Here is a 20,859-nt window from a genome sequence, read left to right as displayed (position 1 = left end):
GCCTTGCAGGGCCCTTCTCATACAGACAAAGGAGTTCATACTTACCTGGCAGGGGTGATACCATGATCAGGAAGGTGGTTCGCCCAAGGCGAGGCTCAGCCATTGCACTCGGGCTGTGCTGACCCTTGCGAATTCCCCAAATGTGGGAATCTCGACTGCATAATTTCTGATAGTGGGGGACTGCGTTCGCGCTCTCCCCTGACACGCAACTCTGGTGGAAAGAAAGATAGAGCCGTGCTATGTGTTTGTGGTTAGGCCTCACACAGAGACATAAGGGCACCAGAGGGCGACGTGTGGAGAAAACCCACCTGGCTCCAGGCGTGCTGGTTTCTTCAGTCTTCTGTTAGGTGTGAGACACACGGTCATGTCCATATCCTGCCTGACCAGTAGATGGAGCCCGCATGAGCTCCCCACTAGTATCTTGTGCTGACTTGGAAAGGGAGGGGCCATAAATTATGCAAGGCCCTGCCCCGAGGCTTTCTGCACCCTCATCCAGCTGCCCACAGCCTTGCAGGGCCCTTCTCATACAGACAAAGGAGTTCATACTTACCTGGCAGGGGCGATACCATGATCAGGAAGGTGGTTCGCCCAAGGCGAGGCTCAGCCATTGCACTCGGGCTGTGCTGACCCTTGCGAATTCCCCAAATGTGGGATTCTCGACTGCATAATTTCTGATAGTGGGGGACTGCGTTCGCGCTCTCCCCTGACACGCAACTCTGGTGGAAAGGAAGATAGAGCAGTGCTCTGTGTTTATGTGGCTCTGTGTTTGTGGTTAGGCCTCACACAGAGACATAAGGGCACCAGAGGGCGACGTGTGGAGAAAACCCACCTGGCTCCAGGCGTGCTGGTTTCTTCAGTCTTCTGTTAGGTGTGAGACACACGGTCATGTCCATATCCTGCCTGACCAGTAGATGGAGCCCGCATGAGCTCCCCACTAGTATCTTGTGCTGACTTGGAAAGGGAGGGGCCATAAATTATGCAAGGCCCTGCCCCGAGGCTTTCTGCACCCTCATCCAGCTGCCCACAGCCTTGCAGGGCCCTTCTCATACAGACAAAGGAGTTCATACTTACCTGGCAGGGGCGATACCATGATCAGGAAGGTGGTTCGCCCAAGGCGAGGCTCAGCCATTGCACTCGGGCTGTACTGACCCTTGCGAATTCCCCAAATGTGGGAATCTCGACTGCATAATTTCTGATAGTGGGGGACTGCGTTCGCGCTCTCCCCTGACACGCAACTCTGGTGGAAAGAAAGATAGAGCCGTGCTATGTGTTTGTGGTTAGGCCTCACACAGAGACATATGGGCACCAGAGGGGCCGACGTGTGGAGAAAACCCACCTGGCTCCAGGCATGCTGGTTTCTTCAGTCTTCTGTTAGGTGTGAGACACACGGTCATGTCTATATCCTGCCTGACCAGTAGATGGAGCCCGCATGAGCTCCCCACTAGTATCTTGTGCTGACTTGGAAGGGGACGGGCCAGAAATTATGCAAGGCCCTGCCCCGAGGCTTTCTGCACCCTCATCCAGCTGCCCACAGCCTTGCAGGGCCCTTCTCATACAGACAAAGGAGTTCATACTTACCTGGCAGGGGCGATACCATGATCAGGAAGGTGGTTCGCCCAAGGCGAGGCTCAGCCATTGCACTCGGGCTGTGCTGACCCTTGCGAATTCCCCAAATGTGGGAATCTCGACTGCATAATTTCTGATAGTGGGGGACTGCGTTCGCGCTCTCCCCTGACACGCAACTCTGGTGGAAAGAAAGATTGAGCTGTGTTTGTGTGGCTCTGTGTTTGTGGTTAGGCCTCACACAGAGACATATGGGCACCAGAGGGCGACGTGTGGAGAAAACCCACCTGGCTCCAGGCGTGCTGGTTTCTTCAGTCTTCTGTTAGGTGTGAGACAAACGGTCATGTCCATATCCTGCCTGACCAGTAGATGGAGCCCGCATGAGCTCCCCACTAGTATCTTGTGCTGACTTGGAAGGGGAGGGGCCAGAAATTATGCAAGGCCCTGCCCCGAGGCTTTCTGCACCCTCATCCAGCTGCCCACAGCCTTGCAGGGCCCTTCTCATACAGACAAAGGAGTTCATACTTACCTGGCAGGGGCGATACCATGATCAGGAAGGTGGTTCGCCCAAGGCGAGGCTCAGCCATTGCACTCGGGCTGTGCTGACCCTTGCGAATTCCCCAAATGTGGGAATCTCGACTGCATAATTTCTGATAGTGGGGGACTGCGTTCGCGCTCTCCCCTGACACGCAACGCTGGTGGAAAGAAAGATAGAGCTGTGTTTGTGTGGCTCTGTGTTTGTGGTTAGGCCTCACACAGAGACATAAGGGCACCAGAGGGCGACGTGTGGAGAAAACCCACCTGGCTCCAGGCGTGCTGGTTTCTTCAGTCTTCTGTTAGGTGTGAGACACACGGTCATGTCCATATCCTGCCTGACCAGTAGATGGAGCCCGCATGAGCTCCCCACTAGTATCTTGTGCTGACTTGGAAAGGGAGGGGCCATAAATTATGCAAGGCCCTGCCCCGAGGCTTTCTGCACCCTCATCCAGCTGCCCACAGCCTTGCAGGGCCCTTCTCATACAGACAAAGGAGTTCATACTTACCTGGCAGGGGCGATACCATGATCAGGAAGGTGGTTCGCCCAAGGCGAGGCTCAGCCATTGCACTCGGGCTGTACTGACCCTTGCGAATTCCCCAAATGTGGGAATCTCGACTGCATAATTTCTGATAGTGGGGGACTGCGTTCGCGCTCTCCCCTGACACGCAACTCTGGTGGAAAGAAAGATTGAGCTGTGTTTGTGTGGCTCTGTGTTTGTGGTTAGGCCTCACACAGAGACATATGGGCACCAGAGGGCGACGTGTGGAGAAAACCCACCTGGCTCCAGGCGTGCTGGTTTCTTCAGTCTTCTGTTAGGTGTGAGACAAACGGTCATGTCCATATCCTGCCTGACCAGTAGATGGAGCCCGCATGAGCTCCCCACTAGTATCTTGTGCTGACTTGGAAGGGGAGGGGCCAGAAATTATGCAAGGCCCTGCCCCGAGGCTTTCTGCACCCTCATCCAGCTGCCCACAGCCTTGCAGGGCCCTTCTCATACAGACAAAGGAGTTCATACTTACCTGGCAGGGGCGATACCATGATCAGGAAGGTGGTTCGCCCAAGGCGAGGCTCAGCCATTGCACTCGGGCTGTACTGACCCTTGCGAATTCCCCAAATGTGGGAATCTCGACTGCATAATTTCTGATAGTGGGGGACTGCGTTCGCGCTCTCCCCTGACACGCAACTCTGGTGGAAAGAAAGATTGAGCTGTGTTTGTGTGGCTCTGTGTTTGTGGTTAGGCCTCACACAGAGACATATGGGCACCAGAGGGCGACGTGTGGAGAAAACCCACCTGGCTCCAGGCGTGCTGGTTTCTTCAGTCTTCTGTTAGGTGTGAGACAAACGGTCATGTCCATATCCTGCCTGACCAGTAGATGGAGCCCGCATGAGCTCCCCACTAGTATCTTGTGCTGACTTGGAAGGGGAGGGGCCATAAATTATGCAAGGCCCTGCCCCGAGGCTTTCTGCACCCTCATCCAGCTGCCCACAGCCTTGCAGGGCCCTTCTCATACAGACAAAGGAGTTCATACTTACCTGGCAGGGGCGATACCATGATCAGGAAGGTGGTTCGCCCAAGGCGAGGCTCAGCCATTGCACTCGGGCTGTGCTGACCCTTGCGAATTCCCCAAATGTGGGAATCTCGACTGCATAATTTCTGATAGTGGGGGACTGCGTTCGCGCTCTCCCCTGACACGCAACTCTGGTGGAAAGAAAGATTGAGCTGTGTTTGTGTGGCTCTGTGTTTGTGGTTAGGCCTCACACAGAGACATATGGGCACCAGAGGGCGACGTGTGGAGAAAACCCACCTGGCTCCAGGCATGCTGGTTTCTTCAGTCTTCTGTTAGGTGTGAGACACACGGTCATGTCCATATCCTGCCTGGCCAGTAGATGGAGCCCGCATGAGCTCCCCACTAGTATCTTGTGCTGACTTGGAAGGGGACGGGCCAGAAATTATGCAAGGCCCTGCCCCGAGGCTTTCTGCACCCTCATCCAGCTGCCCACAGCCTTGCAGGGCCCTTCTCATACAGACAAAGGAGTTCATACTTACCTGGCAGGGGCGATACCATGATCAGGAAGGTGGTTCGCCCAAGGCGAGGCTCAGCCATTGCACTCGGGCTGTGCTGACCCTTGCGAATTCCCCAAATGTGGGAATCTCGACTGCATAATTTCTGATAGTGGGGGACTGCGTTCGCGCTCTCCCCTGACACGCAACGCTGGTGGAAAGAAAGATAGAGCTGTGTTTGTGTGGCTCTGTGTTTGTGGTTAGGCCTCACACAGAGACATAAGGGCACCAGAGGGCGACGTGTGGAGAAAACCCACCTGGCTCCAGGCGTGCTGGTTTCTTCAGTCTTCTGTTAGGTGTGAGACAAACGGTCATGTCCATATCCTGCCTGACCAGTAGATGGAGCCCGCATGAGCTCCCCACTAGTATCTTGTGCTGACTTGGAAGGGGAGGGGCCAGAAATTATGCAAGGCCCTGCCCCGAGGCTTTCTGCACCCTCATCCAGCTGCCCACAGCCTTGCAGGGCCCTTCTCATACAGACAAAGGAGTTCATACTTACCTGGCAGGGGCGATACCATGATCAGGAAGGTGGTTCGCCCAAGGCGAGGCTCAGCCATTGCACTCGGGCTGTACTGACCCTTGCGAATTCCCCAAATGTGGGAATCTCGACTGCATAATTTCTGATAGTGGGGGACTGCGTTCGCGCTCTCCCCTGACACGCAACTCTGGTGGAAAGAAAGATTGAGCTGTGTTTGTGTGGCTCTGTGTTTGTGGTTAGGCCTCACACAGAGACATATGGGCACCAGAGGGCGACGTGTGGAGAAAACCCACCTGGCTCCAGGCGTGCTGGTTTCTTCAGTCTTCTGTTAGGTGTGAGACAAACGGTCATGTCCATATCCTGCCTGACCAGTAGATGGAGCCCGCATGAGCTCCCCACTAGTATCTTGTGCTGACTTGGAAGGGGAGGGGCCATAAATTATGCAAGGCCCTGCCCCGAGGCTTTCTGCACCCTCATCCAGCTGCCCACAGCCTTGCAGGGCCCTTCTCATACAGACAAAGGAGTTCATACTTACCTGGCAGGGGCGATACCATGATCAGGAAGGTGGTTCGCCCAAGGCGAGGCTCAGCCATTGCACTCGGGCTGTGCTGACCCTTGCGAATTCCCCAAATGTGGGAATCTCGACTGCATAATTTCTGATAGTGGGGGACTGCGTTCGCGCTCTCCCCTGACACGCAACGCTGGTGGAAAGAAAGATAGAGCTGTGTTTGTGTGGCTCTGTGTTTGTGGTTAGGCCTCACACAGAGACATATGGGCACCAGAGGGCGACGTGTGGAGAAAACCCACCTGGCTCCAGGCATGCTGGTTTCTTCAGTCTTCTGTTAGGTGTGAGACACACGGTCATGTCCATATCCTGCCTGGCCAGTAGATGGAGCCCGCATGAGCTCCCCACTAGTATCTTGTGCTGACTTGGAAGGGGACGGGCCAGAAATTATGCAAGGCCCTGCCCCGAGGCTTTCTGCACCCTCATCCAGCTGCCCACAGCCTTGCAGGGCCCTTCTCATACAGACAAAGGAGTTCATACTTACCTGGCAGGGGCGATACCATGATCAGGAAGGTGGTTCGCCCAAGGCGAGGCTCAGCCATTGCACTCGGGCTGTGCTGACCCTTGCGAATTCCCCAAATGTGGGAATCTCGACTGCATAATTTCTGATAGTGGGGGACTGCGTTCGCGCTCTCCCCTGACACGCAACGCTGGTGGAAAGAAAGATAGAGCTGTGTTTGTGTGGCTCTGTGTTTGTGGTTAGGCCTCACACAGAGACATAAGGGCACCAGAGGGCGACGTGTGGAGAAAACCCACCTGGCTCCAGGCGTGCTGGTTTCTTCAGTCTTCTGTTAGGTGTGAGACACACGGTCATGTCCATATCCTGCCTGACCAGTAGATGGAGCCCGCATGAGCTCCCCACTAGTATCTTGTGCTGACTTGGAAAGGGAGGGGCCATAAATTATGCAAGGCCCTGCCCCGAGGCTTTCTGCACCCTCATCCAGCTGCCCACAGCCTTGCAGGGCCCTTCTCATACAGACAAAGGAGTTCATACTTACCTGGCAGGGGCGATACCATGATCAGGAAGGTGGTTCGCCCAAGGCGAGGCTCAGCCATTGCACTCGGGCTGTACTGACCCTTGCGAATTCCCCAAATGTGGGAATCTCGACTGCATAATTTCTGATAGTGGGGGACTGCGTTCGCGCTCTCCCCTGACACGCAACTCTGGTGGAAAGAAAGATAGAGCCGTGCTATGTGTTTGTGGTTAGGCCTCACACAGAGACATATGGGCACCAGAGGGGCCGACGTGTGGAGAAAACCCACCTGGCTCCAGGCATGCTGGTTTCTTCAGTCTTCTGTTAGGTGTGAGACACACGGTCATGTCTATATCCTGCCTGACCAGTAGATGGAGCCCGCATGAGCTCCCCACTAGTATCTTGTGCTGACTTGGAAGGGGACGGGCCAGAAATTATGCAAGGCCCTGCCCCGAGGCTTTCTGCACCCTCATCCAGCTGCCCACAGCCTTGCAGGGCCCTTCTCATACAGACAAAGGAGTTCATACTTACCTGGCAGGGGCGATACCATGATCAGGAAGGTGGTTCGCCCAAGGCGAGGCTCAGCCATTGCACTCGGGCTGTGCTGACCCTTGCGAATTCCCCAAATGTGGGAATCTCGACTGCATAATTTCTGATAGTGGGGGACTGCGTTCGCGCTCTCCCCTGACACGCAACTCTGGTGGAAAGAAAGATTGAGCTGTGTTTGTGTGGCTCTGTGTTTGTGGTTAGGCCTCACACAGAGACATATGGGCACCAGAGGGCGACGTGTGGAGAAAACCCACCTGGCTCCAGGCGTGCTGGTTTCTTCAGTCTTCTGTTAGGTGTGAGACAAACGGTCATGTCCATATCCTGCCTGACCAGTAGATGGAGCCCGCATGAGCTCCCCACTAGTATCTTGTGCTGACTTGGAAGGGGAGGGGCCAGAAATTATGCAAGGCCCTGCCCCGAGGCTTTCTGCACCCTCATCCAGCTGCCCACAGCCTTGCAGGGCCCTTCTCATACAGACAAAGGAGTTCATACTTACCTGGCAGGGGCGATACCATGATCAGGAAGGTGGTTCGCCCAAGGCGAGGCTCAGCCATTGCACTCGGGCTGTGCTGACCCTTGCGAATTCCCCAAATGTGGGAATCTCGACTGCATAATTTCTGATAGTGGGGGACTGCGTTCGCGCTCTCCCCTGACACGCAACGCTGGTGGAAAGAAAGATAGAGCTGTGTTTGTGTGGCTCTGTGTTTGTGGTTAGGCCTCACACAGAGACATAAGGGCACCAGAGGGCGACGTGTGGAGAAAACCCACCTGGCTCCAGGCGTGCTGGTTTCTTCAGTCTTCTGTTAGGTGTGAGACACACGGTCATGTCCATATCCTGCCTGACCAGTAGATGGAGCCCGCATGAGCTCCCCACTAGTATCTTGTGCTGACTTGGAAAGGGAGGGGCCATAAATTATGCAAGGCCCTGCCCCGAGGCTTTCTGCACCCTCATCCAGCTGCCCACAGCCTTGCAGGGCCCTTCTCATACAGACAAAGGAGTTCATACTTACCTGGCAGGGGCGATACCATGATCAGGAAGGTGGTTCGCCCAAGGCGAGGCTCAGCCATTGCACTCGGGCTGTACTGACCCTTGCGAATTCCCCAAATGTGGGAATCTCGACTGCATAATTTCTGATAGTGGGGGACTGCGTTCGCGCTCTCCCCTGACACGCAACTCTGGTGGAAAGAAAGATTGAGCTGTGTTTGTGTGGCTCTGTGTTTGTGGTTAGGCCTCACACAGAGACATATGGGCACCAGAGGGCGACGTGTGGAGAAAACCCACCTGGCTCCAGGCGTGCTGGTTTCTTCAGTCTTCTGTTAGGTGTGAGACAAACGGTCATGTCCATATCCTGCCTGACCAGTAGATGGAGCCCGCATGAGCTCCCCACTAGTATCTTGTGCTGACTTGGAAGGGGAGGGGCCAGAAATTATGCAAGGCCCTGCCCCGAGGCTTTCTGCACCCTCATCCAGCTGCCCACAGCCTTGCAGGGCCCTTCTCATACAGACAAAGGAGTTCATACTTACCTGGCAGGGGCGATACCATGATCAGGAAGGTGGTTCGCCCAAGGCGAGGCTCAGCCATTGCACTCGGGCTGTACTGACCCTTGCGAATTCCCCAAATGTGGGAATCTCGACTGCATAATTTCTGATAGTGGGGGACTGCGTTCGCGCTCTCCCCTGACACGCAACTCTGGTGGAAAGAAAGATTGAGCTGTGTTTGTGTGGCTCTGTGTTTGTGGTTAGGCCTCACACAGAGACATATGGGCACCAGAGGGCGACGTGTGGAGAAAACCCACCTGGCTCCAGGCGTGCTGGTTTCTTCAGTCTTCTGTTAGGTGTGAGACAAACGGTCATGTCCATATCCTGCCTGACCAGTAGATGGAGCCCGCATGAGCTCCCCACTAGTATCTTGTGCTGACTTGGAAGGGGAGGGGCCATAAATTATGCAAGGCCCTGCCCCGAGGCTTTCTGCACCCTCATCCAGCTGCCCACAGCCTTGCAGGGCCCTTCTCATACAGACAAAGGAGTTCATACTTACCTGGCAGGGGCGATACCATGATCAGGAAGGTGGTTCGCCCAAGGCGAGGCTCAGCCATTGCACTCGGGCTGTACTGACCCTTGCGAATTCCCCAAATGTGGGAATCTCGACTGCATAATTTCTGATAGTGGGGGACTGCGTTCGCGCTCTCCCCTGACACGCAACGCTGGTGGAAAGAAAGATAGAGCTGTGTTTGTGTGGCTCTGTGTTTGTGGTTAGGCCTCACACAGAGACATATGGGCACCAGAGGGCGACGTGTGGAGAAAACCCACCTGGCTCCAGGCATGCTGGTTTCTTCAGTCTTCTGTTAGGTGTGAGACACACGGTCATGTCCATATCCTGCCTGGCCAGTAGATGGAGCCCGCATGAGCTCCCCACTAGTATCTTGTGCTGACTTGGAAGGGGACGGGCCAGAAATTATGCAAGGCCCTGCCCCGAGGCTTTCTGCACCCTCATCCAGCTGCCCACAGCCTTGCAGGGCCCTTCTCATACAGACAAAGGAGTTCATACTTACCTGGCAGGGGCGATACCATGATCAGGAAGGTGGTTCGCCCAAGGCGAGGCTCAGCCATTGCACTCGGGCTGTGCTGACCCTTGCGAATTCCCCAAATGTGGGAATCTCGACTGCATAATTTCTGATAGTGGGGGACTGCGTTCGCGCTCTCCCCTGACACGCAACTCTGGTGGAAAGAAAGATTGAGCTGTGTTTGTGTGGCTCTGTGTTTGTGGTTAGGCCTCACACAGAGACATATGGGCACCAGAGGGCGACGTGTGGAGAAAACCCACCTGGCTCCAGGCATGCTGGTTTCTTCAGTCTTCTGTTAGGTGTGAGACACACGGTCATGTCCATATCCTGCCTGACCAGTAGATGGAGCCCGCATGAGCTCCCCACTAGTATCTTGTGCTGACTTGGAAGGGGAGGGGCCAGAAATTATGCAAGGCCCTGCCCCGAGGCTTTCTGCACCCTCATCCAGCTGCCCACAGCCTTGCAGGGCCCTTCTCATACAGACAAAGGAGTTCATACTTACCTGGCAGGGGCGATACCATGATCAGGAAGGTGGTTCGCCCAAGGCGAGGCTCAGCCATTGCACTCGGGCTGTGCTGACCCTTGCGAATTCCCCAAATGTGGGAATCTCGACTGCATAATTTCTGATAGTGGGGGACTGCGTTCGCGCTCTCCCCTGACACGCAACTCTGGTGGAAAGAAAGATAGAGCCGTGCTATGTGTTTGTGGTTAGGCCTCACACAGAGACATATGGGCACCAGAGGGCGACGTGTGGAGAAAACCCACCTGGCTCCAGGCGTGCTGGTTTCTTCAGTCTTCTGTTAGGTGTGAGACACACGGTCATGTCTATATCCTGCCTGACCAGTAGATGGAGCCCGCATGAGCTCCCCACTAGTATCTTGTGCTGACTTGGAAGGGGAGGGGCCAGAAATTATGCAAGGCCCTGCCCCGAGGCTTTCTGCACCCTCATCCAGCTGCCCACAGCCTTGCAGGGCCCTTCTCATACAGACAAAGGAGTTCATACTTACCTGGCAGGGGCGATACCATGATCAGGAAGGTGGTTCGCCCAAGGCGAGGCTCAGCCATTGCACTCGGGCTGTGCTGACCCTTGCGAATTCCCCAAATGTGGGAATCTCGACTACATAATTTCTGATAGTGGGGGACTGCGTTCGCGCTCTCCCCTGACACGCAACGCTGGTGGAAAGAAAGATAGAGCTGTGTTTGTGTGGCTCTGTGTTTGTGGTTAGGCCTCACACAGAGACATATGGGCACCAGAGGGCGACGTGTGGAGAAAACCCACCTGGCTCCAGGCGTGCTGGTTTCTTCAGTCTTCTGTTAGGTGTGAGACACACGGTCATGTCCATATCCTGCCTGACCAGTAGATGGAGCCCGCATGAGCTCCCCACTAGTATCTTGTGCTGACTTGGAAAGGGAGGGGCCATAAATTATGCAAGGCCCTGCCCCGAGGCTTTCTGCACCCTCATCCAGCTGCCCACAGCCTTGCAGGGCCCTTCTCATACAGACAAAGGAGTTCATACTTACCTGGCAGGGGCGATACCATGATCAGGAAGGTGGTTCGCCCAAGGCGAGGCTCAGCCATTGCACTCGGGCTGTGCTGACCCTTGCGAATTCCCCAAATGTGGGAATCTCGACTGCATAATTTCTGATAGTGGGGGACTGCGTTCGCGCTCTCCCCTGACACGCAACTCTGGTGGAAAGAAAGATTGAGCTGTGTTTGTGTGGCTCTGTGTTTGTGGTTAGGCCTCACACAGAGACATATGGGCACCAGAGGGCGACGTGTGGAGAAAACCCACCTGGCTCCAGGCGTGCTGGTTTCTTCAGTCTTCTGTTAGGTGTGAGACAAACGGTCATGTCCATATCCTGCCTGACCAGTAGATGGAGCCCGCATGAGCTCCCCACTAGTATCTTGTGCTGACTTGGAAGGGGAGGGGCCAGAAATTATGCAAGGCCCTGCCCCGAGGCTTTCTGCACCCTCATCCAGCTGCCCACAGCCTTGCAGGGCCCTTCTCATACAGACAAAGGAGTTCATACTTACCTGGCAGGGGCGATACCATGATCAGGAAGGTGGTTCGCCCAAGGCGAGGCTCAGCCATTGCACTCGGGCTGTGCTGACCCTTGCGAATTCCCCAAATGTGGGAATCTCGACTGCATAATTTCTGATAGTGGGGGACTGCGTTCGCGCTCTCCCCTGACACGCAACTCTGGTGGAAAGAAAGATTGAGCTGTGTTTGTGTGGCTCTGTGTTTGTGGTTAGGCCTCACACAGAGACATATGGGCACCAGAGGGCGACGTGTGGAGAAAACCCACCTGGCTCCAGGCGTGCTGGTTTCTTCAGTCTTCTGTTAGGTGTGAGACAAACGGTCATGTCCATATCCTGCCTGACCAGTAGATGGAGCCCGCATGAGCTCCCCACTAGTATCTTGTGCTGACTTGGAAGGGGAGGGGCCAGAAATTATGCAAGGCCCTGCCCCAAGGCTTTCTGCACCCTCATCCAGCTGCCCACAGCCTTGCAGGGCCCTTCTCATACAGACAAAGGAGTTCATACTTACCTGGCAGGGGCGATACCATGATCAGGAAGGTGGTTCGCCCAAGGCGAGGCTCAGCCATTGCACTCGGGCTGTACTGACCCTTGCGAATTCCCCAAATGTGGGAATCTCGACTGCATAATTTCTGATAGTGGGGGACTGCGTTCGCGCTCTCCCCTGACACGCAACTCTGGTGGAAAGAAAGATTGAGCTGTGTTTGTGTGGCTCTGTGTTTGTGGTTAGGCCTCACACAGAGACATATGGGCACCAGAGGGCGACGTGTGGAGAAAACCCACCTGGCTCCAGGCGTGCTGGTTTCTTCAGTCTTCTGTTAGGTGTGAGACAAACGGTCATGTCCATATCCTGCCTGACCAGTAGATGGAGCCCGCATGAGCTCCCCACTAGTATCTTGTGCTGACTTGGAAGGGGAGGGGCCAGAAATTATGCAAGGCCCTGCCCCGAGGCTTTCTGCACCCTCATCCAGCTGCCCACAGCCTTGCAGGGCCCTTCTCATACAGACAAAGGAGTTCATACTTACCTGGCAGGGGCGATACCATGATCAGGAAGGTGGTTCGCCCAAGGCGAGGCTCAGCCATTGCACTCGGGCTGTGCTGACCCTTGCGAATTCCCCAAATGTGGGAATCTCGACTGCATAATTTCTGATAGTGGGGGACTGCGTTCGCGCTCTCCCCTGACACGCAACTCTGGTGGAAAGAAAGATTGAGCTGTGTTTGTGTGGCTCTGTGTTTGTGGTTAGGCCTCACACAGAGACATATGGGCACCAGAGGGCGACGTGTGGAGAAAACCCACCTGGCTCCAGGCGTGCTGGTTTCTTCAGTCTTCTGTTAGGTGTGAGACAAACGGTCATGTCCATATCCTGCCTGACCAGTAGATGGAGCCCGCATGAGCTCCCCACTAGTATCTTGTGCTGACTTGGAAGGGGAGGGGCCAGAAATTATGCAAGGCCCTGCCCCAAGGCTTTCTGCACCCTCATCCAGCTGCCCACAGCCTTGCAGGGCCCTTCTCATACAGACAAAGGAGTTCATACTTACCTGGCAGGGGCGATACCATGATCAGGAAGGTGGTTCGCCCAAGGCGAGGCTCAGCCATTGCACTCGGGCTGTGCTGACCCTTGCGAATTCCCCAAATGTGGGAATCTCGACTGCATAATTTCTGATAGTGGGGGACTGCGTTCGCGCTCTCCCCTGACACGCAACTCTGGTGGAAAGAAAGATTGAGCTGTGTTTGTGTGGCTCTGTGTTTGTGGTTAGGCCTCACACAGAGACATATGGGCACCAGAGGGCGACGTGTGGAGAAAACCCACCTGGCTCCAGGCGTGCTGGTTTCTTCAGTCTTCTGTTAGGTGTGAGACAAACGGTCATGTCCATATCCTGCCTGACCAGTAGATGGAGCCCGCATGAGCTCCCCACTAGTATCTTGTGCTGACTTGGAAGGGGAGGGGCCAGAAATTATGCAAGGCCCTGCCCCGAGGCTTTCTGCACCCTCATCCAGCTGCCCACAGCCTTGCAGGGCCCTTCTCATACAGACAAAGGAGTTCATACTTACCTGGCAGGGGCGATACCATGATCAGGAAGGTGGTTCGCCCAAGGCGAGGCTCAGCCATTGCACTCGGGCTGTGCTGACCCTTGCGAATTCCCCAAATGTGGGAATCTCGACTGCATAATTTCTGATAGTGGGGGACTGCGTTCGCGCTCTCCCCTGACACGCAACTCTGGTGGAAAGAAAGATTGAGCTGTGTTTGTGTGGCTCTGTGTTTGTGGTTAGGCCTCACACAGAGACATATGGGCACCAGAGGGCGACGTGTGGAGAAAACCCACCTGGCTCCAGGCGTGCTGGTTTCTTCAGTCTTCTGTTAGGTGTGAGACAAACGGTCATGTCCATATCCTGCCTGACCAGTAGATGGAGCCCGCATGAGCTCCCCACTAGTATCTTGTGCTGACTTGGAAGGGGAGGGGCCAGAAATTATGCAAGGCCCTGCCCCGAGGCTTTCTGCACCCTCATCCAGCTGCCCACAGCCTTGCAGGGCCCTTCTCATACAGACAAAGGAGTTCATACTTACCTGGCAGGGGCGATACCATGATCAGGAAGGTGGTTCGCCCAAGGCGAGGCTCAGCCATTGCACTCGGGCTGTGCTGACCCTTGCGAATTCCCCAAATGTGGGAATCTCGACTGCATAATTTCTGATAGTGGGGGACTGCGTTCGCGCTCTCCCCTGACACGCAACGCTGGTGGAAAGAAAGATAGAGCTGTGTTTGTGTGGCTCTGTGTTTGTGGTTAGGCCTCACACAGAGACATAAGGGCACCAGAGGGCGACGTGTGGAGAAAACCCACCTGGCTCCAGGCGTGCTGGTTTCTTCAGTCTTCTGTTAGGTGTGAGACACACGGTCATGTCCATATCCTGCCTGACCAGTAGATGGAGCCCGCATGAGCTCCCCACTAGTATCTTGTGCTGACTTGGAAAGGGAGGGGCCATAAATTATGCAAGGCCCTGCCCCGAGGCTTTCTGCACCCTCATCCAGCTGCCCACAGCCTTGCAGGGCCCTTCTCATACAGACAAAGGAGTTCATACTTACCTGGCAGGGGCGATACCATGATCAGGAAGGTGGTTCGCCCAAGGCGAGGCTCAGCCATTGCACTCGGGCTGTGCTGACCCTTGCGAATTCCCCAAATGTGGGAATCTCGACTGCATAATTTCTGATAGTGGGGGACTGCGTTCGCGCTCTCCCCTGACACGCAACTCTGGTGGAAAGAAAGATTGAGCTGTGTTTGTGTGGCTCTGTGTTTGTGGTTAGGCCTCACACAGAGACATATGGGCACCAGAGGGCGACGTGTGGAGAAAACCCACCTGGCTCCAGGCGTGCTGGTTTCTTCAGTCTTCTGTTAGGTGTGAGACAAACGGTCATGTCCATATCCTGCCTGACCAGTAGATGGAGCCCGCATGAGCTCCCCACTAGTATCTTGTGCTGACTTGGAAGGGGAGGGGCCAGAAATTATGCAAGGCCCTGCCCCGAGGCTTTCTGCACCCTCATCCAGCTGCCCACAGCCTTGCAGGGCCCTTCTCATACAGACAAAGGAGTTCATACTTACCTGGCAGGGGCGATACCATGATCAGGAAGGTGGTTCGCCCAAGGCGAGGCTCAGCCATTGCACTCGGGCTGTGCTGACCCTTGCGAATTCCCCAAATGTGGGAATCTCGACTGCATAATTTCTGATAGTGGGGGACTGCGTTCGCGCTCTCCCCTGACACGCAACTCTGGTGGAAAGAAAGATTGAGCTGTGTTTGTGTGGCTCTGTGTTTGTGGTTAGGCCTCACACAGAGACATATGGGCACCAGAGGGCGACGTGTGGAGAAAACCCACCTGGCTCCAGGCGTGCTGGTTTCTTCAGTCTTCTGTTAGGTGTGAGACAAACGGTCATGTCCATATCCTGCCTGACCAGTAGATGGAGCCCGCATGAGCTCCCCACTAGTATCTTGTGCTGACTTGGAAGGGGAGGGGCCAGAAATTATGCAAGGCCCTGCCCCGAGGCTTTCTGCACCCTCATCCAGCTGCCCACAGCCTTGCAGGGCCCTTCTCATACAGACAAAGGAGTTCATACTTACCTGGCAGGGGCGATACCATGATCAGGAAGGTGGTTCGCCCAAGGCGAGGCTCAGCCATTGCACTCGGGCTGTGCTGACCCTTGCGAATTCCCCAAATGTGGGAATCTCGACTGCATAATTTCTGATAGTGGGGGACTGCGTTCGCGCTCTCCCCTGACACGCAACTCTGGTGGAAAGAAAGATTGAGCTGTGTTTGTGTGGCTCTGTGTTTGTGGTTAGGCCTCACACAGAGACATATGGGCACCAGAGGGCGACGTGTGGAGAAAACCCACCTGGCTCCAGGCGTGCTGGTTTCTTCAGTCTTCTGTTAGGTGTGAGACAAACGGTCATGTCCATATCCTGCCTGACCAGTAGATGGAGCCCGCATGAGCTCCCCACTAGTATCTTGTGCTGACTTGGAAAGGGAGGGGCCATAAATTATGCAAGGCCCTGCCCCGAGGCTTTCTGCACCCTCATCCAGCTGCCCACAGCCTTGCAGGGCCCTTCTCATACAGACAAAGGAGTTCATACTTACCTGGCAGGGGCGATACCATGATCAGGAAGGTGGTTCGCCCAAGGCGAGGCTCAGCCATTGCACTCGGGCTGTGCTGACCCTTGCGAATTCCCCAAATGTGGGAATCTCGACTGCATAATTTCTGATAGTGGGGGACTGCGTTCGCGCTCTCCCCTGACACGCAACGCTGGTGGAAAGAAAGATAGAGCTGTGTTTGTGTGGCTCTGTGTTTGTGGTTAGGCCTCACACAGAGACATATGGGCACCAGAGGGCGACGTGTGGAGAAAACCCACCTGGCTCCAGGCGTGCTGGTTTCTTCAGTCTTCTGTTAGGTGTGAGACACACGGTCATGTCCATATCCTGCCTGACCAGTAGATGGAGCCCGCATGAGCTCCCCACTAGTATCTTGTGCTGACTTGGAAAGGGAGGGGCCATAAATTATGCAAGGCCCTGCCCCGAGGCTTTCTGCACCCTCATCCAGCTGCCCACAGCCTTGCAGGGCCCTTCTCATACAGACAAAGGAGTTCATACTTACCTGGCAGGGGCGATACCATGATCAGGAAGGTGGTTCGCTCAAGGCGAGGCTCAGCCATTGCACTCGGGCTGTGCTGACCCTTGCGAATTCCCCAAATGTGGGAATCTCGACTGCATAATTTCTGATAGTGGGGGACTGCGTTCGCGCTCTCCCCTGACACGCAACTCTGGTGGAAAGAAAGATTGAGCTGTGTTTGTGTGGCTCTGTGTTTGTGGTTAGGCCTCACACAGAGACATATGGGCACCAGAGGGCGACGTGTGGAGAAAACCCACCTGGCTCCAGGCGTGCTGGTTTCTTCAGTCTTCTGTTAGGTGTGAGACAAACGGTCATGTCCATATCCTGCCTGACCAGTAGATGGAGCCCGCATGAGCTCCCCACTAGTATCTTGTGCTGACTTGGAAGGGGAGGGGCCAGAAATTATGCAAGGCCCTGCCCCGAGGCTTTCTGCACCCTCATCCAGCTGCCCACAGCCTTGCAGGGCCCTTCTCATACAGACAAAGGAGTTCATACTTACCTGGCAGGGGCGATACCATGATCAGGAAGGTGGTTCGCCCAAGGCGAGGCTCAGCCATTGCACTCGGGCTGTGCTGACCCTTGCGAATTCCCCAAATGTGGGAATCTCGACTGCATAATTTCTGATAGTGGGGGACTGCGTTCGCGCTCTCCCCTGACACGCAACTCTGGTGGAAAGAAAGATTGAGCTGTGTTTGTGTGGCTCTGTGTTTGTGGTTAGGCCTCACACAGAGACATATGGGCACCAGAGGGCGACGTGTGGAGAAAACCCACCTGGCTCCAGGCGTGCTGGTTTCTTCAGTCTTCTGTTAGGTGTGAGACAAACGGTCATGTCCATATCCTGCCTGACCAGTAGATGGAGCCCGCATGAGCTCCCCACTAGTATCTTGTGCTGACTTGGAAGGGGAGGGGCCATAAATTATGCAAGGCCCTGCCCCGAGGCTTTCTGCACCCTCATCCAGCTGCCCACAGCCTTGCAGGGCCCTTCTCATACAGACAAAGGAGTTCATACTTACCTGGCAGGGGCGATACCATGATCAGGAAGGTGGTTCGCCCAAGGCGAGGCTCAGCCATTGCACTCGGGCTGTGCTGACCCTTGCGAATTCCCCAAATGTGGGAATCTCGACTGCATAATTTCTGATAGTGGGGGACTGCGTTCGCGCTCTCCCCTGACACGCAACTCTGGTGGAAAGAAAGATTGAGCTGTGTTTGTGTGGCTCTGTGTTTGTGGTTAGGCCTCACACAGAGACATATGGGCACCAGAGGGCGACGTGTGGAGAAAACCCACCTGGCTCCAGGCGTGCTGGTTTCTTCAGTCTTCTGTTAGGTGTGAGACAAACGGTCATGTCCATATCCTGCCTGACCAGTAGATGGAGCCCGCATGAGCTCCCCACTAGTATCTTGTGCTGACTTGGAAAGGGAGGGGCCATAAATTATGCAAGGCCCTGCCCCGAGGCTTTCTGCACCCTCATCCAGCTGCCCACAGCCTTGCAGGGCCCTTCTCATACAGACAAAGGAGTTCATACTTACCTGGCAGGGGCGATACCATGATCAGGAAGGTGGTTCGCCCAAGGCGAGGCTCAGCCATTGCACTCGGGCTGTACTGACCCTTGCGAATTCCCCAAATGTGGGAATCTCGACTGCATAATTTCTGATAGTGGGGGACTGCGTTCGCGCTCTCCCCTGACACGCAACTCTGGTGGAAAGAAAGATAGAGCCGTGCTATGTGTTTGTGGTTAGGCCTCACACAGAGACATATGGGCACCAGAGGGCGACGTGTGGAGAAAACCCACCTGGCTCCAGGCATGCTGGTTTCTTCAGTCTTCTGTTAGGTGTGAGACACACGGTCATGTCCATATCCTGCCTGACCAGTAGATGGAGCCCGCATGAGCTCCCCACTAGTATCTTGTGCTGACTTGGAAGGGGACGGGCCAGAAATTATGCAAGGCCCTGCCCCGAGGCTTTCTGCACCCTCATCCAGCTGCCCACAGCCTTGCAGGGCCCTTCTCATACAGACAAAGGAGTTCATACTTACCTGGCAGGGGCGATACCATGATCAGGAAGGTGGTTCGCCCAAGGCGAGGCTCAGCCATTGCACTCGGGCTGTGCTGACCCTTGCGAATTCCCCAAATGTGGGAATCTCGACTGCATAATTTCTGATAGTGGGGGACTGCGTTCGCGCTCTCCCCTGACACGCAACTCTGGTGGAAAGAAAGATTGAGCTGTGTTTGTGTGGCTCTGTGTTTGTGGTTAGGCCTCACACAGAGACATATGGGCACCAGAGGGCGACGTGTGGAGAAAACCCACCTGGCTCCAGGCATGCTGGTTTCTTCAGTCTTCTGTTAGGTGTGAGACACACGGTCATGTCCATATCCTGCCTGACCAGTAGATGGAGCCCGCATGAGCTCCCCACTAGTATCTTGTGCTGACTTGGAAGGGGACGGGCCAGAAATTATGCAAGGCCCTGCCCCGAGGCTTTCTGCACCCTCATCCAGCTGCCCACAGCCTTGCAGGGCCCTTCTCATACAGACAAAGGAGTTCATACTTACCTGGCAGGGGCGATACCATGATCAGGAAGGTGGTTCGCCCAAGGCGAGGCTCAGCCATTGCACTCGGGCTGTGCTGACCCTTGCGAATTCCCCAAATGTGGGAATCTCGACTGCATAATTTCTGATAGTGGGGGACTGCGTTCGCGCTCTCCCCTGACACGCAACGCTGGTGGAAAGAAAGATAGAGCTGTGTTTGTGTGGCTCTGTGTTTGTGGTTAGGCCTCACACAGAGACATATGGGCACCAGAGGGCGACGTGTGGAGAAAACCCACCTGGCTCCAGGCGTGCTGGTTTCTTCAGTCTTCTGTTAGGTGTGAGACACACGGTCATGTCCATATCCTGCCTGACCAGTAGATGGAGCCCGCATGAGCTCCCCACTAGTATCTTGTGCTGACTTGGAAAGGGAGGGGCCATAAATTATGCAAGGCCCTGCCCCGAGGCTTTCTGCACCCTCATCCAGCTGCCCACAGCCTTGCAGGGCCCTTCTCATACAGACAAAGGAGTTCATACTTACCTGGCAGGGGCGATACCATGATCAGGAAGGTGGTTCGCCCAAGGCGAGGCTCAGTCATTGCACTCGGGCTGTACTGACCCTTGCGAATTCCCCAAATGTGGGAATCTCGACTGCATAATTTCTGATAGTGGGGGACTGCGTTCGCGCTCTCCCCTGACACGCAACTCTGGTGGAAAGAAAGATAGAGCCGTGCTATGTGTTTGTGGTTAGGCCTCACACAGAGACAAATGGGCACCAGAGGGCGACGTGTGGAGAAAACCCACCTGGCTCCAGGCGTGCTGGTTTCTTCAGTCTTCTGTTAGGTGTGAGACACACGGTCATGTCTATATCCTGCCTGACCAGTAGATGGAGCCCGCATGAGCTCCCCACTAGTATCTTGTGCTGACTTGGAAGGGGAGGGGCCAGAAATTATGCAAGGCCCTGCCCCGAGGCTTTCTGCACCCTCATCCATCTGCCCACAGCCTTGCAGGGCCCTTCTCATACAGACAAAGGAGTTCATACTTACCTGGCAGGGGCGATACCATGATCAGGAAGGTGGTTCGCCCAAGGCGAGGCTCAGCCATTGCACTCGGGCTGTGCTGACCCTTGCGAATTCCCCAAATGTGGGAATCTCGACTGCATAATTTCTGATAGTGGGGGACTGCGTTCGCGCTCTCCCCTGACACGCAACTCTGGTGGAAAGAAAGATTGAGCTGTGTTTGTGTGGCTCTGTGTTTGTGGTTAGGCCTCACACAGAGACATATGGGCACCAGAGGGCGACGTGTGGAGAAAACCCACCTGGCTCCAGGCGTGCTGGTTTCTTCAGTCTTCTGTTAGGTGTGAGACAAACGGTCATGTCCATATCCTGCCTGACCAGTAGATGGAGCCCGCATGAGCTCCCCACTAGTATCTTGTGCTGACTTGGAAGGGGAGGGGCCAGAAATTATGCAAGGCCCTGCCCCGAGGCTTTCTGCACCCTCATCCAGCTGCCCACAGCCTTGCAGGGCCCTTCTCATACAGACAAAGGAGTTCATACTTACCTGGCAGGGGCGATACCATGATCAGGAAGGTGGTTCGCCCAAGGCGAGGCTCAGCCATTGCACTCGGGCTGTGCTGACCCTTGCGAATTCCCCAAATGTGGGAATCTCGACTGCATAATTTCTGATAGTGGGGGACTGCGTTCGCGCTCTCCCCTGACACGCAACGCTGGTGGAAAGAAAGATAGAGCTGTGTTTGTGTGGCTCTGTGTTTGTGGTTAGGCCTCACACAGAGACATAAGGGCACCAGAGGGCGACGTGTGGAGAAAACCCACCTGGCTCCAGGCGTGCTGGTTTCTT

At 55.2% G+C, this 20,859-nt stretch overlaps 41 non-coding genes across 41 annotated transcripts; all 41 read left to right on the top strand.

Annotated features, from left to right (window-relative positions):
- The first annotated feature begins 37 nt into the window (after positions 1–37).
- On the top strand, positions 38–201 carry LOC117598548 (U1 spliceosomal RNA). Its single transcript, XR_004579189.1, has one exon. It is a non-coding gene; the product is annotated as a U1 spliceosomal RNA (small nuclear RNA).
- Positions 202–542: 341 nt separating this feature from the next.
- Positions 543–706, top strand: LOC128320581 (U1 spliceosomal RNA). Its single transcript, XR_008304132.1, has one exon. It is a non-coding gene; the product is annotated as a U1 spliceosomal RNA (small nuclear RNA).
- A 357-nt stretch (positions 707–1,063) lies between these two features.
- On the top strand, positions 1,064–1,227 carry LOC117598590 (U1 spliceosomal RNA). The gene has a single exon (XR_004579224.2). It is a non-coding gene; the product is annotated as a U1 spliceosomal RNA (small nuclear RNA).
- Positions 1,228–1,570: 343 nt separating this feature from the next.
- On the top strand, positions 1,571–1,734 carry LOC117598531 (U1 spliceosomal RNA). Its single transcript, XR_004579167.1, has one exon. It is a non-coding gene; the product is annotated as a U1 spliceosomal RNA (small nuclear RNA).
- A 350-nt stretch (positions 1,735–2,084) lies between these two features.
- LOC117598569 (U1 spliceosomal RNA) lies at positions 2,085–2,248 on the top strand. The gene has a single exon (XR_004579209.2). It is a non-coding gene; the product is annotated as a U1 spliceosomal RNA (small nuclear RNA).
- Positions 2,249–2,598: 350 nt separating this feature from the next.
- LOC117598556 (U1 spliceosomal RNA) lies at positions 2,599–2,762 on the top strand. Its single transcript, XR_004579201.2, has one exon. It is a non-coding gene; the product is annotated as a U1 spliceosomal RNA (small nuclear RNA).
- Positions 2,763–3,112: 350 nt separating this feature from the next.
- On the top strand, positions 3,113–3,276 carry LOC117598606 (U1 spliceosomal RNA). Its single transcript, XR_004579243.2, has one exon. It is a non-coding gene; the product is annotated as a U1 spliceosomal RNA (small nuclear RNA).
- A 350-nt stretch (positions 3,277–3,626) lies between these two features.
- Positions 3,627–3,790, top strand: LOC117598581 (U1 spliceosomal RNA). Its single transcript, XR_004579217.2, has one exon. It is a non-coding gene; the product is annotated as a U1 spliceosomal RNA (small nuclear RNA).
- A 350-nt stretch (positions 3,791–4,140) lies between these two features.
- LOC117598593 (U1 spliceosomal RNA) lies at positions 4,141–4,304 on the top strand. The gene has a single exon (XR_004579229.2). It is a non-coding gene; the product is annotated as a U1 spliceosomal RNA (small nuclear RNA).
- Positions 4,305–4,654: 350 nt separating this feature from the next.
- Positions 4,655–4,818, top strand: LOC117598603 (U1 spliceosomal RNA). Its single transcript, XR_004579239.2, has one exon. It is a non-coding gene; the product is annotated as a U1 spliceosomal RNA (small nuclear RNA).
- Positions 4,819–5,168: 350 nt separating this feature from the next.
- On the top strand, positions 5,169–5,332 carry LOC128320574 (U1 spliceosomal RNA). The gene has a single exon (XR_008304121.1). It is a non-coding gene; the product is annotated as a U1 spliceosomal RNA (small nuclear RNA).
- Positions 5,333–5,682: 350 nt separating this feature from the next.
- On the top strand, positions 5,683–5,846 carry LOC128320572 (U1 spliceosomal RNA). Its single transcript, XR_008304119.1, has one exon. It is a non-coding gene; the product is annotated as a U1 spliceosomal RNA (small nuclear RNA).
- Positions 5,847–6,196: 350 nt separating this feature from the next.
- LOC117598591 (U1 spliceosomal RNA) lies at positions 6,197–6,360 on the top strand. The gene has a single exon (XR_004579225.2). It is a non-coding gene; the product is annotated as a U1 spliceosomal RNA (small nuclear RNA).
- Positions 6,361–6,703: 343 nt separating this feature from the next.
- On the top strand, positions 6,704–6,867 carry LOC117598589 (U1 spliceosomal RNA). Its single transcript, XR_004579223.2, has one exon. It is a non-coding gene; the product is annotated as a U1 spliceosomal RNA (small nuclear RNA).
- Positions 6,868–7,217: 350 nt separating this feature from the next.
- Positions 7,218–7,381, top strand: LOC128320571 (U1 spliceosomal RNA). Its single transcript, XR_008304118.1, has one exon. It is a non-coding gene; the product is annotated as a U1 spliceosomal RNA (small nuclear RNA).
- A 350-nt stretch (positions 7,382–7,731) lies between these two features.
- On the top strand, positions 7,732–7,895 carry LOC128320603 (U1 spliceosomal RNA). The gene has a single exon (XR_008304169.1). It is a non-coding gene; the product is annotated as a U1 spliceosomal RNA (small nuclear RNA).
- A 350-nt stretch (positions 7,896–8,245) lies between these two features.
- LOC128320602 (U1 spliceosomal RNA) lies at positions 8,246–8,409 on the top strand. The gene has a single exon (XR_008304165.1). It is a non-coding gene; the product is annotated as a U1 spliceosomal RNA (small nuclear RNA).
- A 350-nt stretch (positions 8,410–8,759) lies between these two features.
- On the top strand, positions 8,760–8,923 carry LOC117598602 (U1 spliceosomal RNA). The gene has a single exon (XR_004579238.2). It is a non-coding gene; the product is annotated as a U1 spliceosomal RNA (small nuclear RNA).
- A 350-nt stretch (positions 8,924–9,273) lies between these two features.
- LOC117598582 (U1 spliceosomal RNA) lies at positions 9,274–9,437 on the top strand. Its single transcript, XR_004579219.2, has one exon. It is a non-coding gene; the product is annotated as a U1 spliceosomal RNA (small nuclear RNA).
- A 350-nt stretch (positions 9,438–9,787) lies between these two features.
- Positions 9,788–9,951, top strand: LOC117598578 (U1 spliceosomal RNA). The gene has a single exon (XR_004579215.2). It is a non-coding gene; the product is annotated as a U1 spliceosomal RNA (small nuclear RNA).
- Positions 9,952–10,292: 341 nt separating this feature from the next.
- Positions 10,293–10,456, top strand: LOC117598567 (U1 spliceosomal RNA). Its single transcript, XR_004579207.2, has one exon. It is a non-coding gene; the product is annotated as a U1 spliceosomal RNA (small nuclear RNA).
- A 350-nt stretch (positions 10,457–10,806) lies between these two features.
- LOC117598610 (U1 spliceosomal RNA) lies at positions 10,807–10,970 on the top strand. The gene has a single exon (XR_004579246.2). It is a non-coding gene; the product is annotated as a U1 spliceosomal RNA (small nuclear RNA).
- A 350-nt stretch (positions 10,971–11,320) lies between these two features.
- LOC128320568 (U1 spliceosomal RNA) lies at positions 11,321–11,484 on the top strand. Its single transcript, XR_008304113.1, has one exon. It is a non-coding gene; the product is annotated as a U1 spliceosomal RNA (small nuclear RNA).
- Positions 11,485–11,834: 350 nt separating this feature from the next.
- Positions 11,835–11,998, top strand: LOC128320601 (U1 spliceosomal RNA). Its single transcript, XR_008304163.1, has one exon. It is a non-coding gene; the product is annotated as a U1 spliceosomal RNA (small nuclear RNA).
- Positions 11,999–12,348: 350 nt separating this feature from the next.
- Positions 12,349–12,512, top strand: LOC117598601 (U1 spliceosomal RNA). Its single transcript, XR_004579237.2, has one exon. It is a non-coding gene; the product is annotated as a U1 spliceosomal RNA (small nuclear RNA).
- Positions 12,513–12,862: 350 nt separating this feature from the next.
- LOC128320561 (U1 spliceosomal RNA) lies at positions 12,863–13,026 on the top strand. Its single transcript, XR_008304106.1, has one exon. It is a non-coding gene; the product is annotated as a U1 spliceosomal RNA (small nuclear RNA).
- A 350-nt stretch (positions 13,027–13,376) lies between these two features.
- Positions 13,377–13,540, top strand: LOC117598594 (U1 spliceosomal RNA). The gene has a single exon (XR_004579230.2). It is a non-coding gene; the product is annotated as a U1 spliceosomal RNA (small nuclear RNA).
- A 350-nt stretch (positions 13,541–13,890) lies between these two features.
- On the top strand, positions 13,891–14,054 carry LOC117598579 (U1 spliceosomal RNA). Its single transcript, XR_004579216.2, has one exon. It is a non-coding gene; the product is annotated as a U1 spliceosomal RNA (small nuclear RNA).
- Positions 14,055–14,404: 350 nt separating this feature from the next.
- On the top strand, positions 14,405–14,568 carry LOC117598585 (U1 spliceosomal RNA). The gene has a single exon (XR_004579221.2). It is a non-coding gene; the product is annotated as a U1 spliceosomal RNA (small nuclear RNA).
- A 350-nt stretch (positions 14,569–14,918) lies between these two features.
- On the top strand, positions 14,919–15,082 carry LOC117598587 (U1 spliceosomal RNA). The gene has a single exon (XR_004579222.2). It is a non-coding gene; the product is annotated as a U1 spliceosomal RNA (small nuclear RNA).
- Positions 15,083–15,432: 350 nt separating this feature from the next.
- LOC117598560 (U1 spliceosomal RNA) lies at positions 15,433–15,596 on the top strand. The gene has a single exon (XR_004579203.2). It is a non-coding gene; the product is annotated as a U1 spliceosomal RNA (small nuclear RNA).
- A 350-nt stretch (positions 15,597–15,946) lies between these two features.
- LOC117598597 (U1 spliceosomal RNA) lies at positions 15,947–16,110 on the top strand. The gene has a single exon (XR_004579233.2). It is a non-coding gene; the product is annotated as a U1 spliceosomal RNA (small nuclear RNA).
- A 350-nt stretch (positions 16,111–16,460) lies between these two features.
- LOC128320584 (U1 spliceosomal RNA) lies at positions 16,461–16,624 on the top strand. The gene has a single exon (XR_008304140.1). It is a non-coding gene; the product is annotated as a U1 spliceosomal RNA (small nuclear RNA).
- Positions 16,625–16,974: 350 nt separating this feature from the next.
- On the top strand, positions 16,975–17,138 carry LOC117598540 (U1 spliceosomal RNA). Its single transcript, XR_004579174.1, has one exon. It is a non-coding gene; the product is annotated as a U1 spliceosomal RNA (small nuclear RNA).
- Positions 17,139–17,488: 350 nt separating this feature from the next.
- Positions 17,489–17,652, top strand: LOC128320556 (U1 spliceosomal RNA). The gene has a single exon (XR_008304103.1). It is a non-coding gene; the product is annotated as a U1 spliceosomal RNA (small nuclear RNA).
- Positions 17,653–18,002: 350 nt separating this feature from the next.
- LOC128320599 (U1 spliceosomal RNA) lies at positions 18,003–18,166 on the top strand. Its single transcript, XR_008304159.1, has one exon. It is a non-coding gene; the product is annotated as a U1 spliceosomal RNA (small nuclear RNA).
- A 341-nt stretch (positions 18,167–18,507) lies between these two features.
- On the top strand, positions 18,508–18,671 carry LOC128320555 (U1 spliceosomal RNA). The gene has a single exon (XR_008304102.1). It is a non-coding gene; the product is annotated as a U1 spliceosomal RNA (small nuclear RNA).
- Positions 18,672–19,021: 350 nt separating this feature from the next.
- On the top strand, positions 19,022–19,185 carry LOC113524654 (U1 spliceosomal RNA). Its single transcript, XR_003402578.3, has one exon. It is a non-coding gene; the product is annotated as a U1 spliceosomal RNA (small nuclear RNA).
- Positions 19,186–19,535: 350 nt separating this feature from the next.
- LOC128320613 (U1 spliceosomal RNA) lies at positions 19,536–19,699 on the top strand. Its single transcript, XR_008304180.1, has one exon. It is a non-coding gene; the product is annotated as a U1 spliceosomal RNA (small nuclear RNA).
- A 341-nt stretch (positions 19,700–20,040) lies between these two features.
- Positions 20,041–20,204, top strand: LOC113524656 (U1 spliceosomal RNA). The gene has a single exon (XR_003402580.2). It is a non-coding gene; the product is annotated as a U1 spliceosomal RNA (small nuclear RNA).
- A 350-nt stretch (positions 20,205–20,554) lies between these two features.
- Positions 20,555–20,718, top strand: LOC128320553 (U1 spliceosomal RNA). Its single transcript, XR_008304096.1, has one exon. It is a non-coding gene; the product is annotated as a U1 spliceosomal RNA (small nuclear RNA).
- The last annotated feature ends 141 nt before the right edge of the window (positions 20,719–20,859 follow it).

Source organism: Pangasianodon hypophthalmus, chromosome 1, assembly GCF_027358585.1.
Source record: "Pangasianodon hypophthalmus isolate fPanHyp1 chromosome 1, fPanHyp1.pri, whole genome shotgun sequence".
Lineage (NCBI taxonomy): Eukaryota > Metazoa > Chordata > Actinopteri > Siluriformes > Pangasiidae > Pangasianodon > Pangasianodon hypophthalmus.
Note: the sequence above shows the minus strand (reverse complement) of the source record. Positions and strands in the feature narration are given on the sequence as shown.